The following is a 9,742-nucleotide window of genomic DNA, read 5'->3' on the forward strand; positions in this document are numbered from 1 at the left end:
CCACCAGGGCTCCCTTTATAACCTAACACTCAGTATAAAGTTGGGATCATAGAAGCGTTGCAGGAGCCAGCTTCCCAGTGCTTGCAAGAGTAGATTGTGTGCCACTTTTCCAACTCTGCTTTCAGTGACATACACTGAAATTAGCTTTGGTGGGAGTATTTACATGATACAAATCACCAAATACTACAAATCAGAGCCCCCCACCCCAGGAGCCAGTTGTTATTTACCAGCATACTGCTGCATAAAAGAGAGTTAAAAAATTTTTTTTGGTGCGTGAATGAATGAATGAATGAGTCAAGTGGATAGTGGAGAGATTATAGGCAAAGACATTTAGTATAGGTGAAGATTGGTGATCAATAACATTCATGAACATTACAAAAACAAACACAAGAAAAATAAAATTCTTGAGGTAGAGCATAGGCCAGTTTCTCATCTCATGAAGGAATTTCATATAAAGAATCCTAAAAAAGAAAACATTTAGCCATTCCTCCTCTCCCCCACTACCAAAAATAAAATCTTCTAAAGAGAGGGTCTCTAAAGCAACAGTACCCATTCAGGATATTTTGGGATAATACAAAATAAGGTTCATATTTCTTCCAAAGTGTAGTATTCCATATTATTCCATAGTGTATTTTATCATTGTATGTCTGTGAATAAATCTGACTCTTCCATTAGACAAATGCTTCCTAAAACTTTTCAAATCATCATTTCTTTTAAGAGAACCACCTCCATATAAAAATACAAAGATGCACAAATTGTGCGTAAAATATCAGGGAGAGCACAAACCTTTAAACGCCCAGACCTCAGGTTAAAAAGAACTTCGCCTTAGAATGAGAGGGGAAGGCCCTTTGTCTAATACATTTCCCATTCTAAGCATATATCTCGTATATAGACATTTAAAAGCACACGCACACGAGCGTGCACATGCACACATACACAAGAAAAAATAAGATTTGCAGATTAAATAAATGGATGAATGAATAATTTCTTATTTTAAATGCCTATTATTGCCCCTCAGGGTTTCTTTTTTTTTTTTCTAAACACCTCCCATTTAGGGAAATATTTATTTGGAAAATATGATTTTCAAAACCTATAACTTCTAGATCACCCTCCTCTGATAATTCTCCAATTTGTACCATTCTAAAATCAATCACGATGTTCTGGAAGTAGCTTGATTTCTATATGAGAATCAAGCTGTTGTGCTCCCCTGCCTCCCCACCCCTTGGAATGTATAGCTCTTTTTCCAGTTCAAGATTCCTTTAATGTTCCAGGCAACTCTGTCATCACCCACAATCCACAATGATCCTTCACTTAGCTAAAATTCTAGATCCTTTCCACCTGCACAACTATTAAGCTAGGTCCTTCCATTTCTCTACTTCCTCAGTTTACTTTACTATCTCTACATTTTTACTATTAAGATTCTATTATCGGTTTCAACAAACAATTCTAGTTTGTAACGTTCTTTGTAAATAACATTACATCGTGACTAGAACTCCCTAGTTTGAGTCATCCCAGTTTTACAAAATATGTTTTATATGTCCTCATCAGATAGTTGATTAAAAAAATAATGAAAAGTTCAATAACAGAAACCAGAGGCCCCCTGCAGTTTGACATTGAGCCATTAGCCAGTATTGTTTCGGTAGGAAAGGACTATCAGCTAGAATTCAACAAACTACGCAGCCATCCAACGCACATACATCCATAATATCCACAAGGATAAAGCAAAACAAAACGAGAAACGATAACAACAACAGTAAAAACTCTTTGCAATCAGTTCCGACTCATGGCAGTCCCATGTCTTACAGAATAGAACTGCTTCATATGGCTTTTTTGGCTGCAATCCTAACAGAAGCAGATTGCCAGGCTCTTCTGCAGTACCACTGGCTGGCTTCAAACTGCCCACCTTTATGTTAGTGGTTAAACACAAACCATTTGTGCCACTTAGGAATTATTGTCAAATGCCTGATTGAAATCCAGGTAATTCGGATGAGGTATCAGATCTGTGAATCTTTTCCCTCACATTAAGTGGCATGCACCTCCTTTGTGTACTCATAAAATCTTGTGCAAGTTCTGTCCTGCTTACCACAATATAACTTAATTTCCTTTTGCATTTGTCTCCCCAAGCATCCTTAGCGAATGAGTCTGTGCCTCCTTCTCAGAAATTTGTGCATAGTTTTTTTTTTTTTTTTTAGTTATTTAACAAATGTTGTTGAACTGATGAGTAAAATAATAGAGGACTTGGTGTGTTACCATAGGATATTGAGTCCTGTATAAAGTTCGCAATTTTCTCTGAACTTATTCTAGGATGCAGATAACTAAAAATAATTCACAAGAAGTGAGAATAGACAACCCAGTGCATTTCACTGTGTCTCACTTAAAACACTCTTACTATTTAAGCTCCATGCACATATGGAACCTGTGACTTGGTTTCATTACAGAAAGATATTTTCATCTTTTTAATGCTAAAAGTGTACATGCTGTTATGATTATTTTTCTTTTCCCCTTTTTGTATTTCATCTTTTGTATTTCTTTATAAAATGTCAAAAACATTATCTCATTAACACTTTTCAGAGACAAAAATTGTCAATGTTTCCATTCAGAGACCTAATACTTGGAGTATCTCCTTCAAATTCATATGAAAATGAGAAAAGGAAACAAAATCACAATGTTCCTGAATATTTATGCACTGTGGTATATAAAATTTACATTAAACTTCCTGTTCCTTGTCTGGTACAAATAGATTTATCTATATATTTGGGATATAAAATGTCATTGTCTCATACTTGCTTTTTGGTGGCCAAATGCAGATTAATTTTTCTGAAGCCAAATTCACATAAAGAGACACTCATCGATAAAATATTCAATGTTCTTGCACATGGAGCAATTAGTGTCTACTACAGACTGAAAAGCTCAGTGAAAGGAGAACAAAATGACCTTGTGCATTATGTGCAATCTTTATTAATTGAACTCTAAGCTGGCCCTTGAGATTTTTATGTAGTCTGCAACAGAAAGGTCAATGGAATACCAATAAATCCTCTTGTATTTGTTAATTCACTTTACAAACACTAAAGTTGGGTGAAAATTGATTGAATCTATTTGTAATCCACTACTAAAGAGGGCAAACAATTTTATTTTTATTCATTCATTTACATTTACAAGGAAAATCAGGGGAACATTGTTAGTAACAATGAGCACACTACGGGTTGCACACTCTGCTCATTTTTTACCATTTCCTATTATAAAATCTGAGGAATTACTATTTTGAATTAGAAACACTTATATTAAACATATACCATGTTTAAGATGCCTAGGTTGCAAGAATGCAAGATAAATAATATAGTCGATCCCCTCAAAAAACTCATAATCTAATGGTGAAAGGGAATATTAAGAACTCACTCATTATAATACAAGGTAAAGTAAGAGAAATATTCTGATATAAACATGAAATAATACTATGGGATCATAGAGGACTCAAAGATGAAATTTGAATCGAGGTGTCAAGGCAAATTTTATAAAGGGGGAAAGACGTATGTTGCACATTGGGAGATTAACAGAATTCCGTAAGTTTTAAAGGGGATTCTAAGTAAAAGCAAACATAACAAGGGCTCTGGAAATATCTAAGGATATAAAATAATTGGGAAATAGGACTCAGCCTTATATGACTGGGGTATGGTGAGGAGTGATGATAATAGATTAGCCTAGAAATGAAAAAAAAAAATTAGAAATGAAGATGGGGCCAAACTTTTGAAGACTTTTTTCCCATGTTGTTTATATGTTGTAGTCTCCAGGCAAGAAGAAACTACTAAACAGTTTTGAACTGTGGAATAAAAAAAAAAAAAAAAATCCGAATATCTGTGTTTTAGAAAGTTATCATTGTTGACAACAGAGAAGGTATAAAAATTATTAATTGTCCTAGTGTAAGTGAAGAGGCTTTTGGCTATGGCAATGGAAATGAGATTGAAAGAGAGGAAAGATTAACAGTTAAAATTAATTGGACTTAATATTTGAATGAACGTGGAGGATAAGAGGGATAAAGACGATGTTGGGATTTCTACTCAGTGTCATTGCGTACAATTGTAACTACATACTTCATATCTCATATTTTAATTACCACTTCAGATTTTTAACCCGAGTGTTCCTAATCTTAGAAAAACTCTAAATTCATAAATTTCTAAGTAATTTTTCCACTTAATGCAAACACAGACATACACACATACACACACACGTACTTGTTTTACTAAGAGAGCTTCAAGAATATTCTTTTTAAAGAAAACAAAACAAAATTCCTGAAAAAGTAAATTTCATTTCCTGTACATTTCATCCAAGAGATCACAGATTCAGAGATAAGAGAAATAGTCCTTGTCCTGACACATTCTCCTTTTCTACCCAATCAATGTCACCAGCAACCCATATCTTTTAACCTATGATGAATAGAAAATATATGTATATAAAGATATATTTGACTAATGTCTTAGTTATCTAATGCTGCTGCAACAGAAATACCACAAGTGTATGGCATTAACAAAGATAAATTTATTCTTTCACAGCCTAGGAGGTTAGAAGTTTGAATTCAGGGCACCAGCTCCAAGGAGAGGCTTTCTGTCTCTGTTGGCTCTGAGGGAAGGTCCTTGTCATCAATCTTCCCCTGGTCTTGGAGCTTCTCAGTGTAGGAACCTTGGGTCCAAAGACCCACTCTGCTCCTCCCGGTGCTGCTTTCTTGGTGGTATGAGGTCCCCCATCTCTCTGCTGGCTTCTCTCTTTATATGTCAAAAGAGATCGACTTAAGACAAAACCTAATCTTGTAGATTGAGCCCTGCCTCATTAATATAGCTGCCTCTAAACCTTCTAATCCTTCCCATTAACATCATAGAGGCAGAATTTATAACACATAGGAAAATCACATCAGATCATAAAATGATGGACAGTCGCACAATTACTGGGAATCATGGCCTAGCCAAGTTGACACACATTTTTGGGAGACACAATTAAATCCATAACAATTAATAGATAGTTATTTCAGTTTGATAATACATAGGAGTATGTGTAAGTCTGTAATTATAAGTGTGCATGTGAAATCTCAAAAGATGTTTGGTGGGTGTTTCAGTGAAACACAATGAAATTTTCCTGGTTTATAATATCAACTATAAGTAGATAAAAGCTACCTAATATTACATCTACATAGAAATAACAGTGTCCTTTCATTGCTTATTTCTTAAAAAATGATGTATGCTAGTAAGCAGTGTATCTTTAAAGTAGGACATGTATCATAGCCATATTCATTACAATGACAAAGACCTGTAATTCAGAAAATTTAAATCTAAATAAAGCTCTAAATGTACTAAATTAAAAAAAAATTATTTGGCTATAGCCATTTAATAAATAAAACAAAGAGACACGATTTTATACTTTCTACTGACAATTTTCTGATGCTTCTTTTTCCTTTCTTGCTAATCCTAGGAGCTTCCATTATATCAGGCTATTTTTGGCTAATGAGTTTTTTTTCTTGGTTAGGTGCTTCTCATTTAGAAGACATATATATAGATCCTTTCCCTAGAAGTTGTCCCAAGTGGGTCATGAGTCTACTTTTGAGACCCACTTTGCTACAATACAGCCATCTTTAACTTGGAGTTGTGTATGTGAACAGCTTTAAGTTGGCAACTTGACTTATAACTGCATACGGCTCAATGAAGTTGAGTCCAGCCCAGTTAAATCATAAGATATAGACCTCTTTTTTTTTAAAGTACTAAAAAGCAACGATGTCACTTTGAGACTAAGATGCGCCTGACCCAGGCCAAGGTATTTTCAATTGCCTGATATGCATGTGAAAGCTGGACAATTAAAAAGGAAGACTGAAGAAGAATGGATGCATTTGAATTGTAATGTCACCAAAGAATATTGAGTATACCATGGACTGCCAGAAGAATGAACAAATCTGTATTGGAGGTAGTATGCTCCTTAGAAACCAGGATGGTTAGACTTCATCTCTCTTATTTTGGACATTTTATCCAGTAGGACCAATCCCTGGAGAAAGACATCGTGCTTGGTAAAGTAGAGGGTCAGTGAAAAAGAGGAAGACGCTCAGTAAGATGGGTTGACGCAGTGGCTGCAACAATGAACTCAAACGTAGCAACAATTGTGAGGATGGTACAGAACCGGGCAATGCTTTATTCTGTCATACACAAAGTTGCTACGCGTTGGAACCAACTTGATTGCACATCTGTTGCAGTCCTTAAGAGCTACAGCTGCTAACCAAAAGGTCAGCAGTTTGAATCCACCAACCCTATTGGGTTGTTCTGTTCTGTCCTTTAGGGTCGTTCTATTCTGTCCTATAGGGTCTCTATGAGTCAGAATTGACTTGATGGCAACAGGTCAACAACAAGCACAACATAGACAAAGTGGGGTTTGATACCCGTGTCAAATAACACATAGAATTTTTTGTGTGTTTTCCCTCAATATACCATTTGAAGAGAAAACATCTTTATATTACTTCAGAATATTTTAAGTTTATATGCGTCCTGCTATACTAGAATATGTGACATGCCACACAAGCCGAAAATCACCCACCCACTGCTGTCGAGTCAATTTAGACTCATAGTGACCCCATAGGATTTCCAAGGCTGTAAATCTCTGTGGAGGCAAACTGCCACATCTTTCTCCCATGGAGCTGCTGGTGGTTTTGAACTGCGGACCTTTTGGTTAGCAGTTAAACACTTTAACCACTGCACCACCAAGGCTCCTTATGCAAGCCAATAGACATTACATATTAATATGGAAAAACTTTGAGGAACTGACAAATGGCTATAGTGACTAGAACGTAATTAGCAAGGCTAAGAGAGTAGTAGACGGGATCCAGAGTCATTTTTGTTCCTCTAAGGCCTTGAGCTGTTGGAAAATAAAATCAGGAGAGACATATAGCCTGCCTGCTTTCAGTCCTGCAACATTAGTTGAGACTTAACTTGGAGAAGTGGAGGAGGAAAGTGACCATTTCAGAAATATTACCATGCAGCAGCATCAATTAAGATGATTTTAAATTCGGTCAGGACCAGATAGATAGATGGTAGGTAGGTAGGTAGACAGACAGACAGACAGATAAAATACTTACCTTCTTTCTCTCTGTTCTCAATTTCAATTTCCCAGGTGAATAGAATTCTCATGCTGCTGCCTCCTTAATTTTCAAGAACTCAGCATTAAATATTAACCAACTATTCTCCACTATTCCAATAACCCTCCATTTCCCAAATCCAGATTAAATCCATGAGGGTTAATTGCAGCTGTGTGTTTAGGACAACCCTATTATCTGATTACCTCAGTTTAAAGTTATAATAACTAGGGTTCCTTTGAATTTTGAAGAAATTCTTTGTGACACAAATCCATCAATGGTGTGTAGACTGGTAGAGATTAGAATATTCCTGGTGTCAGTTTCCTGTCTGTAGTTCCCAGCTCCGACCCTCAACAACCAAAGGGAGGATCTACCTTGCCATCCACTCACCAGAGTGGATCAGCTGCAGAGAGAAAAGGAGGTGTACTTATGCAGAAAATTTACATAGTGTGTTTTATTTTCCTTTTCATTAATAATGTTTCCACTTTTGTGGTAAATATTTAAATACTTTGGACCAATTTTAATTTTCCAATGTTATTGTGCATTTAGATCTGCATAGATGAAAACTACATTGGAAATATGGATAGACATATAAAAAATGGGGATTTTTTTTAGTGTAAAAATTTTGGCAACAGAAAACTGTACAAATATAAATTTTTTTTTCTATTTCATTTCTTCAAAATATTCTCTAAATGTGAATTGGATGAACAAGGTAAAACAGTTCTTGCAAGGCAATATGGGTTCTTCTATGTTTGCTTAGTAGAGCCAATTCAAAATGGTAGAATCACTCACCCTAGATGGGTTAAAGCTGTAAGAATGTGGTAACTTTATTTAAGCCATTAAAATCCTGAAATTCAAGTTTTAAAATGATTCAAAAGGAGATGAATGTATTTTAAACAAAATGTTTTTCCTTGTATGCAATGAATCAGAGTACAGCTTTGGGTTAAAATTGTCCTCCACTGTGAATAATACATTGTATTTCATTTATGTTTTAATAACTTGGTTTATTTGTGAATCACATGCTGTTAACACACAGATTAAACCATTGTGTTTAATACAGCAATTGCAGCTAAAATTAGAATAGACATTTTTTTCTTTCCCAAAACATTCATTATTTGTTTGAGAAGAATTTAATAAGAAAATATTATTTAAAAAAAATCTTCCATCAGTTTAAACAAAACTTTATGAAAGAGGAAATACATTATCCTAAATTGTTGCCATGGTATAAAATATCCACTTAATTTTATTGTTAGGGTTAACATTCCTTCTTTGTTGGTTAGAAAAATGTGTATTATGTTAAATTCTATTATGTTGACTACTGACTTCCCAAGAGACCTGGCCTGAACTATGAAGCTATGGCCTAAGTTTTATAATTAAAATTTATAGCAAATCATTTATTTTTGTTTGTTTAATTTATACTCAAGGAAAAATTTTCATAGTTATTTAAATAATGATATAGTCCCTTCTGTTCAACAGTTTTGAACACTCTAGGACTGACCTTTCTGTGATTTTTCGCAGCATGGTCCCTAAATATTCTGCTGGGAGGTAAGGAGCTTGTTAGGTATGGAAATTCTGGACCCTACCCCATGCCTACTTATCAGCATATCTGGAAATATAGCCCAGGAATTTGTATTTTAATAAGCATCTAAGTGACTTTTATGCTTATTAAAGTTTGAGAACCCGTGATTAAAGGAGATAAATCGGTTGTTAAAGAGAAACTGAGGACCAGATTTACAAATCCCTCTGAGTGCACAGGGAGAATTCACAGAAGTCACTGACCAATGTGGAAGGTACCCAAGAACAGATGACACAGTGACCATAAAATCACGCAAAGTTCTCTTTGTGACAAGATATCTGGTAAACCACAAACTTGCTCAAAGTTTACCTTGTGCAAAGAATTTAACCTTACCTAAAATAATTTGGTAGTTTCCCTTGTTTCCTGAGAGATAAAAAAAAAAAAAAAAATTTTTTTTTTTAAATAATTTGGTACTTTCCCTTGTTCCCTGAGAGATAACTCTAAAACCTTAGAATTTCCAGAGTAACTGAGGTGCCTTTATTATTTTGAGGAGCCCTAGTGGCATAGTGGAAACCCTGGTAGCATAGTGGTTAAGTGCTACGGCTGCTAACCAAAAGGTCGGCAGTTCAAGTCCACCAGGCATTCCTTGGAAACTCTATGGGGCAGTTCTACTCTGTCCTATAGGGTCGCTATGAGTTGGAATCGACTTGAAGGCAGTGGGTTTTTGGGAGTGACACAGTGGTTAAGTGCTAGGCAGTTCAAACCCACCAGTCACTCTGTGTCTTCGATAAAAATTACAGCCTTGGGAACCCTATGAGGCAGTTCTACTCTATCCTATAGGGTCTCTATGAAATCAACTCCATGACAATGAGTTTTATTATTTTAAAACATCTGGACAACAACTGCAGACTTGTGCAAATAAAGAGAGTCAGGGGAAGGCTGGCCAGGCCACCTGGTTGCCTGATATTTGCAGCCTCCAAGAAGGAAGGGGAGCATGATGCAGTCATGCAAAAGGTTGGTCAATGGTTAATTTTCTACTCTATGTTTCTTTCTTTCTTCCTTAAAAACTCATTGTAACTATCCTAAGATGAGCCTCCCTGATTTCTGAACAGAAAGGTCTCCCCCGT

This window comes from Elephas maximus, chromosome 1 (genome assembly GCF_024166365.1).
Source record: "Elephas maximus indicus isolate mEleMax1 chromosome 1, mEleMax1 primary haplotype, whole genome shotgun sequence".
NCBI classification, from domain to species: domain Eukaryota; kingdom Metazoa; phylum Chordata; class Mammalia; order Proboscidea; family Elephantidae; genus Elephas; species Elephas maximus.